At 35.9% G+C, this 8942-nt stretch overlaps 1 non-coding gene across 1 annotated transcript; it reads right to left on the bottom strand.

The window, feature by feature from the left end:
* Positions 1-6467: 6467 nt before the first annotated feature.
* LOC124897421 lies at positions 6468-6574 on the bottom strand. The gene has a single exon (XR_007054142.1). It is a non-coding gene; the product is annotated as a small nucleolar RNA R71 (small nucleolar RNA).
* Positions 6575-8942: the final 2368 nt, after the last annotated feature.

Below are 8942 nucleotides of genomic sequence, written 5' to 3'. Positions count from 1 at the left end.
ACACAGGTTCTTTTCTTTAGAGTAGAATGATGCTAAGGTTTTAGAGTATATTAATTTGGAGCAGGGTAATATAAATGTGAAGGAATACTCGGTTATATTTACTCAGTTGACGAGACTCCTTTGATGGTGGTTGATAATAGATCTAGAATGAGTATGTTTGCTTCTAGTACAGTTGATAGTGTGGTTAAGGAGTGTAGAATGTCTATGTTGATTAACATGATGGACATATCTAAGTTGTTGGTCCATGCTCAACAGATTGAGGAGAAGAATCTTGAGGAGAAAGAGAGAGAAAATAAGAGGGCCAAAACAAGTAGCTTTGATTTCTCAGCCCAGGTTAGAGGGTGATAACCATTCTCAGTTTTTTTAGAAATCTTCAGCCCCAGCCAATCTTCAACTAGTACGCCAGTGCCAAAGTTTTGAAATAACAATTGGGATTGGGCTCCAGGATCTATATCATAGAGTAGTGTGAACAATAGTCATACTAATCCTCTTTTCCTGAAGTATGGCAAAAATCATCAATGTCTGTGCAAGGATGGTAGTGATGTGTGTTTTGGATATGGCAAGCCAAGCCACAGGGTTAGAGAGTGTCTAGTAGTTGCTCAGAGGGGAAAAGATTTATGCCAGTAGGGCCAGTCCAATCTACCATCATCTCCAATAAGTCGCCCGATTCAGCAGGGCGCTAGTTCCAATGCCGCCTTTGTATAATGTTAAAATAGGCTTTATGCACTTCAGTCTCAACAAGATTATAAAAGTTCTCCTTATATGGTTATTGGTACATTACAGGTCTTTTATCTTCATGTTTTTGTTTTGTTAGACCCCGGGGCATCACTCTTCTTTGTAACAACTTATATATCTATTAATTTTGGTGTTAGTCCTTAATCTTTAGTAGAACCTTTCGCAGTTTCTACTTGATTAGGTGTCTACATTGCAGCCAGGCAGGTATATAGTAACTGTCCGATCACAATATCCCAGAAAGTCAACTAAGTTGACCTTATGGAGTTAAAGATGACTGATTTTGATGTCATTATCAGCATGGATTGGCTCTATTCATGTTATCCTCTGTTTATTGTAGAAATAAAGTTGTTCAGTTTCAGTTTCCTAATAAACTAGTCATTTAATGGATGGGTAGTAATTCTGTGCTTAAGGGTTTGATTATTTCATATCTTTAGGCAAGAAAAATAATTTCCAAGGATTTTGTTTACCATCTTGTTCGAGTCAAAGAATCTACTTCTTAGACTCCAAGTCTTGATTTATTTTCAGCAGTAAGGGACTTTTCTAGATATGTTCCCTAGAGATCTTCCCAGAATTTCTCCTAAAAGAAAAATTGGCTTTGAAATAGATCTTCTTCCAGATACGTAGCCTATCTCTATTCTGCCCTATAAAATTGTTCTTGAGCTAAAAGAGTTAAAAGAGTAGTTTAAAGATATATTAGATAAGGGATTCATCAGGACCAATGTTTCCCCATAGGGTGCTCCAGTCCTTTTCATGCGTAAGAAAGATGGTTATCTTAGATTGTGTATCGATTACCATCAGTTTAACAAAGTCACAATAAAGAATAAGTATCCACTCCTGAAGATTTATGACTTGTTCTATAAACTTCAGGAGCCAATTATTTATCTAAGATAGACCTCAGATCTGGCTATCATCAGCAGAGTTAAAGAATATGACATTCCAGCTTGAAGAACTCGATATGGTCACTTCAAATTTCTCGTTATGTCTTTTGTACTGACGAATGCCCCAGAAGATTTCATGGACTTGATAAATAGAGTGTTCAGATAGTACATGGATATGTTCGTTATATTCTTCATTGATAATATACTCGTTTATTCCTATAGTGAAAATGATCATGCAGTCCATCTAAAAATTATGTTATAGACTCTTAGATTCCATCAGTTATTCGCTAAATTTAGTAAGTGCAAGTTTTGGCTAAGATCAATAGCTTTTCTTCTTTATATTATTTCCGGTTATGGCATTAGAGTTGACCCTCAAAATACCATGGCATTGAGAACTGGTATAGAACCATCTTTCCATCATATATCAATAGTTTCTTGGGTTTGACTGGCAATTACAGGCAATTTGTTGAAGGGTTTTCATCTATTGCATCCCCTATATCTCGATTGACTAGGAAGAAAGTCAAGTTTTAGTAGTTAGATTCTTGCGAGAAGAGTTTTCAGGAGTTGAAGACTCAACTCACCTCAACCCCAGTTATGAGATTCCCAGATGGTTCAGATGGGTTTGTTATTTACTGTGATGCTTCCAGAGTTGGCTTTGGTTATGTGTTGATATAGAGAGGTAAGGTCATAGCATATTCATCTAAATAGCTTAAACCCCATGGAAAAAATTACCCTACCCATGATATTAAATTGGAGCAGTTGTTTTTGCCTTGAAAATTTTGAGGCATTATCTTTATAGGGTTCATGTTGATGTGTTCATGGATCCCTAAAGTTGTAGTATACGTTTTCATAGAAATATTTAAATCTTCATCAGAGAAAGTGGTTAGAGTTGTTGAAGGATTATGATAAAAGTAGGTTGTATCATCTAGGCAAGGCCAATATAGGAGTAGACACCCTTAGTAGATTCTCTATGGATAGTGTTGCTCATGTTGAAAATGATAAGAAGATTTTAGTTTATGAGGTTCATTATCTTTCTAGATTAGGTGTTCAGTTAGTTGATTCAGTTGAAGGTAGTGTATGGGTTAATAATAGTTTGGAATATTCATTGGTTACGGAAGTGAAGGAGAAGCAAGATAGGGATTCCAGTTCTGTTAAGTTAAAGGAATTAGTTAGAGATCAGAAAGTATATATTTTCTCCTAAGAGGGAGATGGTGTGTTTTCTTGTTAGGGTAGGAAGTGTGTGCCATGTGTTGATGGTTTGAGACAGTGGATTTTAGCCAAAGCACTTGGTGCATGTTATTCTATTCACCCAGAAGCCACTAAGTGTGTGTGATTTGTGGGGAATCTATTGGTAGAGTGGTATGAATAGAATATTGCGCAATTTATAGCCAAGTGTTCAAATTTTTAGTAGGTTAAAGTTGAACACCAGAGGCCTAGAGGTAAAGTGTAGAAGTTCAGCAATCCTACTTAGATGTGGGAAGAGGTGAACATGAATTTTGTGATAGGTTTTCCTAGTATGCGTCGTCAGCATAATTCAATATGGGTCATTATAGACAGAATGACCAAGTCAGACTATTTCTTTCTAATTCATACTTCTTATTCAGCCAAGGACTAAAACAAGCTCTATATTAAAGAGTTGGTTAGGTTGCATGGAGTCCCATTTTCTATTACTTCAGATATATGTACTTAGTTTACCTCTCACTTTTTGAAATCATCAGAATAGTTTTGGTACCCAAGGTCATCTCAGTACAAATTTTCATCCTCAGACAGATGGTCACGTAGAGAGGACCATTTAGACCCTAAAGGATATGTTGATGGCATGTGTTCTTGATTTTAAGGGTAGTTGGGATGATCACTTACCTTTGGCTGAGTTTGCCTACAATAAAAGTTATCACTCAAGTAATCAGATTGCTCCATTTAAGGATCTCTATGGGAAGAGATGTACATATCCTATCGGTTGGTTTGGGGTAGGTGAGGCTGCTTTGGTCAGGCCAGATTCAGTATTTGATGCGATGGAGAAAGTTTAGTTAATTAGAGAGAGGCGTAAGACAACCCAAAGTCATCAGAAATCTTATGCTGATTTGAGGAGATCTTGAGTTTAAAGTTGGGGATTTGGTGTATTTGAAAATCTCCCCCATGAAGGAAGTGAAAAGATTTAGTAAGAAGGGGAAGCTTAATCCCCGATAAGTTTCCCATTATAGAATTTTGAGTTTTTTTGGAAAGGTAGCTTATGAACTTGAGTTTCCTGCAGAATTGGCATCATTGCATCAAGTGTTACATGTCTCTTACTTAAAGAAGTCTATTGGTGATATAGCGGTTGTAGTTCATTTTGAGAGCACAGATGTTTGGGATAACCTCTCTTAAAGTGAAATCCTAATCGAGATCCTGGATCGTCATATTGGTAGATTAAGGAACAAAGAGGTTCTCTTGGTCAAAGTTTTTTGGCAGAATCAGTCCGTTCAGGGATCCACTTTGGAAGTAGAAGAAGATATGCATACCAAGTACCCTCATCTTTTCTCCACAAATTTAGACTCAACTTAAGGTAATAGTTTTTCTTAGATTGGCTCTTTTCCATTCTTATTCCCATCTATATAATCATTCTAATATCTTTGCATGCATTGACAAATTCTGTTTAGTTAGGTATCGTATTTCAGGCTCAGTCATGTAAAAATATTTTCATTTATGGATGTTCAGTTTACAATCTTAGTTCCTTAATATTCTCAGCTTAATCAGTTTTATTCAAAGATGAATGTTCCCAAGTAGGAGTTATTGTAATACCCTATACTTTTCTTTGCTTAGTTCTTGCATAAGAGGCTTAGAGCATAAAAATTTCAATAAGTTGAAAATTTCACTAAATGTTGGGGACTTAGTCTTATTTTTGGCCTCTTAACTCAGAGGATTTTTAAACTGGCCTTCCTGAACACGAGACATAAGTTTTTGAGTTAATTCATGTTCAAGGGCGTAAAGAGCATGTCTTGGGAAAGTTTTAGATATTTCAGACGAGGATTGGGTCATGTTTGAATTTTGTTTCCAACACCTCACTATGATAGTGGTGCGTCGCGGTGGGTACATCTATGAGGCCCTTGGCGTATCGTGGTGCTTCTCCGAAACACATTCCAGTTAGGAATTTAAATGTCTAGGGGAAGTAATGTCTTTTCCTCTAAATCCAATTTGTCATAAACTAACTTATATCAACTATTTAGGCATTATTTGCTCATTCTTCTCCTATTTTCAACCCAAAAAACCCTAACCCTCTCCCAAGAATATCAAACTCAATTTCATTCTCTTTAAGAAAAAAAACTCAAGTCTCCCAATCCAAGAACATCAAGAAAGCTTTCAAGGTTGTGTTTCCCTTTCAAGCATAAGGATTCAAGATATGTGTGATATTCATCCATTGTTTCTTTTCACCATGGAGTCGAAGAATCTTTTTTTTAATGTTAAAGTATGAGTTTTTGCATGTTTTAAATGTGTTATATCCATGAATTACTTGTTATTTTTATTTCAACTTAAGATTACAATAGTCTTCAAGTGTAATTGATTATAATATGTTTTGGATGTTGAAGATTCCATGTCATTCATGCAATTCAGGATAAACCCTCAATTTATGTTTTTTTGTCATATAATCATTCTATCTCATTGATCTTGAGTGTATTTGTAAGTCCAATCTGATATTTACCCATATTTAGACTTGTTCTGAGATCAGAAAGATGTTATTCCGATTAAAATTAAGCAATAAGAATGTTCCTTATCTAATGAATATGATTAGTGTGTGTAGGATTAAATTTTGATGAAATTGAATGTGATTGAATGCATTAAGGAGGTATGAAGATGAAAGGAGCAATGAAGGCATTTGAATATGGTTTGGGAAGAAAATAAGAAAGAAAAAAGCTCCAGAAGTCTTTTTCAGGAAGTCACCGCGTATCGGAGAAGTGATAATCACTAGTTTTTGTGCTTTGAAGCCCACCGCATCGGGGTAGAGGAAAAATAGTTAATTGTTCCTATCCAGTGCCTCACTGCATTTCCACCGTGTTACTGTGAGGGTCCAATCCATAATTGTCACTAGGGAGAGTCTCACCATAATTTTTTACTGTGTCACAGTAAGATTGGAGATAGGAAGTATGTCACGACATGGTGAGAGGAAAAAAATAGGTTTTTCAGCCCATCTATAAAAGAAAAAATTTAATACAATTTTGGGACACTTAGGAAAGTATAGCTGTAGGAAAAAAATACAAAATTCTCTCTTTTGGGGTTCTTAAAATTTATTTTGAACTTCTTTACTTCAAGATTAATTCTTCATATGATTAATTACTTGTTTTTTATGTTAAATTCAAACATGAGTGGCTAACACCCTTATTCTGGGGTTGAGACCAAGAACATGATTACTCTTTGATATTATTTATCTTAGTTTCTTGTTGGATTATAGTCTGGGTTAGTCTTAATTTCTTGAGCTTACTATTTTGATGAGTGGATACCATTAGAATAAATCTATATTTCTATGTGAATCTGATAGGAGAATCATGCAATAGAACGAAGAAATTAAGGAGCAAGGTTCTCATCTTTTCATTGAATAGAGGATTTGAATTAGCACCTAGGATAGGGATTTACCTAGGAGCCTTGTTTAGTTCAATTGCAAGAAGATAGTTGTAAGCATCTAGATGAATTGTTGCATCTCTGTGGGAGCTATAGTTGCAATATTCATATCGATAGTAGATTTGATGTCGGGAGACCAAGATTGCAGAACTTTAATTGAGGAAGAGAAAAGGTGGTTACATGATGAACCACCACTCTCTATCACTTCTTGGGAAGATCTAGGTCAAGTTCTTTATTTAATTTGTTCCATCTGGGAAAAATGCACATTTGAGAAGTGAGATTCTGAGTTTAAGACAAAAAGAAGGAGGGAATATCTACCAAGCTTGGGTGAGATTTAAAATCATGGTCAGAAATTGCCCTTACCATCATCAGTCTAATGATGTCCTTATTCATACTTTTATTAAGGGGCTAGAGAAAAATACCAAGATTCCCTAGGATTCAATAGCAGGTGAGCAAGCTCTTGAGAAGACTTATAATGAATTGTACACACTGCTGAATTAGATTTCACAAGGGAACCAGAATGGCATGTTGAATCGAGGAGTGCTCCAAAGATTGTTGCAGGTCTGTTAAAGGTGGATCAGTTCACTACTTTATCAGCTCAGCTTGCAGCAATGCAAAATCAGATGCTTACTCAGTTGAACAACACAAAGTTGGGGTTCCCGCAAGCTACAGTTTTAACTAATGTAGTCCAACAGGTGAATTCTTGGTGTGAGGTTTGGGCAAGTATTGAACACGCAGTAGATGCATATGCAATTAATCTAGATTCTATAAATTATGTGGGCAATAGGAATCATCCAGGACAACAGAACTATGCTGACACATATAATCCCAACTAGATGAATCATCCCAATTTCTCATGGGGTGGAAATCAAGCATAGAAAAATAATCATTATAAGGGGCCAGTGCAATAGAATCAATAGTATGTTTAGAATAATTAGGCTTGTACTTAAATAAGTAATATAGACGAGATGATAAAGAAGCTTTTAGCTAATCAAGCACAGTTTGCAGCAGATTCAAAGAGTCAATAGTTGAATACTAGAAATTTAAAGTGGCAACTCGGTCAGATTGCAGGAGCACCAAACACAAGACCTTACAATTGGTTACCCAGCAATAAAAATACAAATCAAAAGTAGGTTACTGAAGTTACAACAAGGAGTATGTTGCAGTTAAAGGATGCGATACCTGAGAAGGTTAGTCCCATAACTACTAATGATGATCCTTAAGCTAATAAGGATAAAGGCGTCAAATAAAAAATTACAAGTGAAGAAGAAAAAATTACCTTTACTCTTTCCTCAAAGAAAAAAGAAGCATCAAAAGGAGGCCAGTTACAAGAAGTTCTTGGATCTTCTAAAGAAGGTTCATGTAAACCTTTCTCTTGTTGATATTCTATAGAGTGTTCTAAAATATGCAAAATACCTAAAGGTCATAGTGGAAAACAAGAACTTATTGACAAAGTATGCTATAGTTGCACTTACTCAGGATTGCACATCCAAGATACTAAACAAACTACCCATAAAGCTGAAGGATCCATGTAGTTTTACTTTACCGATCATTATTAGGAAGACTATCAGTGATCATGTATTATGTGAATTGGGGCCTAGCATATATCTTATGCCCACAACTTGGTACCGAAAGATGGGTGTTGGGAATCCTAAACCCACAACTATTATTTTGCAGCTGGCTGATAGGTCCCTTGCTAGGCCTGATGGAATTATTAAAGATGTTTAATTGCAAGTGGGATCACTGATCTTCCCAATATACTTAATGATTCCTGACTTTAAAGATGATGTAGTTGTTCTATTTATTTTGGGACACCCCTTCTTAGTAATAGGGCAGTCAGTAATTTATATAGCAGTAGGGAAGATGACAATGAGAGAGCATAATAAGGTAGAGGTTTTTGATGTATACAAGGCACTGAAATTATTGGTTGTATATGAAGAATTGTTTTCCATATCAGTTATGATCCTTGCATCTGAGTTGCATCTGTTGTTGGCTGATAATCTACTAGAGCGAGCTTTGATGGGCCATGATCTTTATGGAGATGTAGAAGCACTAGAATTGGTCAAAGTCATGACATCAGCAGTGGCTAAAATAAGAAATTTATCTCTAGATCTATTGAATAGACCAATTAGTCCATCTCCCAATGCTTCAATTGATGAAGCTCCAAAATTTGAGCTTAAAGTTCTTCCGCCTCATATGAAATATGTTTGCCTTGGTGGCAATTATACCTTGCTTATTATTTTTTCTGTAAAATTATTTGATGTGCAGGTAAGGGAAGCAATGACAGTCTTGAAAAGAAGAAGAAAGCAAATGGGTGGTAATTGTCTTACATTATTGGGATAAATCTAGATTTTTCATGCTCAAGATATACATGGAAAAAGGTTTCAAACCAAGGGTGAAGAAACAAAGTAGATTAAATCCGGTGATAAAGGACATGGTGAGAAAAGAGGTCATTAAGTGGCTCGATGATGGGATTGTTTATCCAAATTCAGATATTAAGTGTATAAGCCCAATACACTGCGTCCCAAAGAAATGTGGGATGACTTTGGTTACCAATTAAGCTAATGAGATGATTCCCACTTGCATGGTTACTGGATGGAGAATCTATGATGACTATCGAATGCTGAATGAAGCCATAAAAATCGACCACTATCCTATCTCATTCATTGATCAGATGTTTGATAGGTTGGTAGGCAGGAGTACTATGGTTACTCAGGTTATAATCAGATCACCATTGTG

This window comes from Capsicum annuum, chromosome 3 (assembly GCF_002878395.1).
Source record: "Capsicum annuum cultivar UCD-10X-F1 chromosome 3, UCD10Xv1.1, whole genome shotgun sequence".
Taxonomy (NCBI): Eukaryota; Viridiplantae; Streptophyta; class Magnoliopsida; order Solanales; family Solanaceae; genus Capsicum; species Capsicum annuum.
This window is presented reverse-complemented; position numbering and strand designations above follow the sequence as displayed.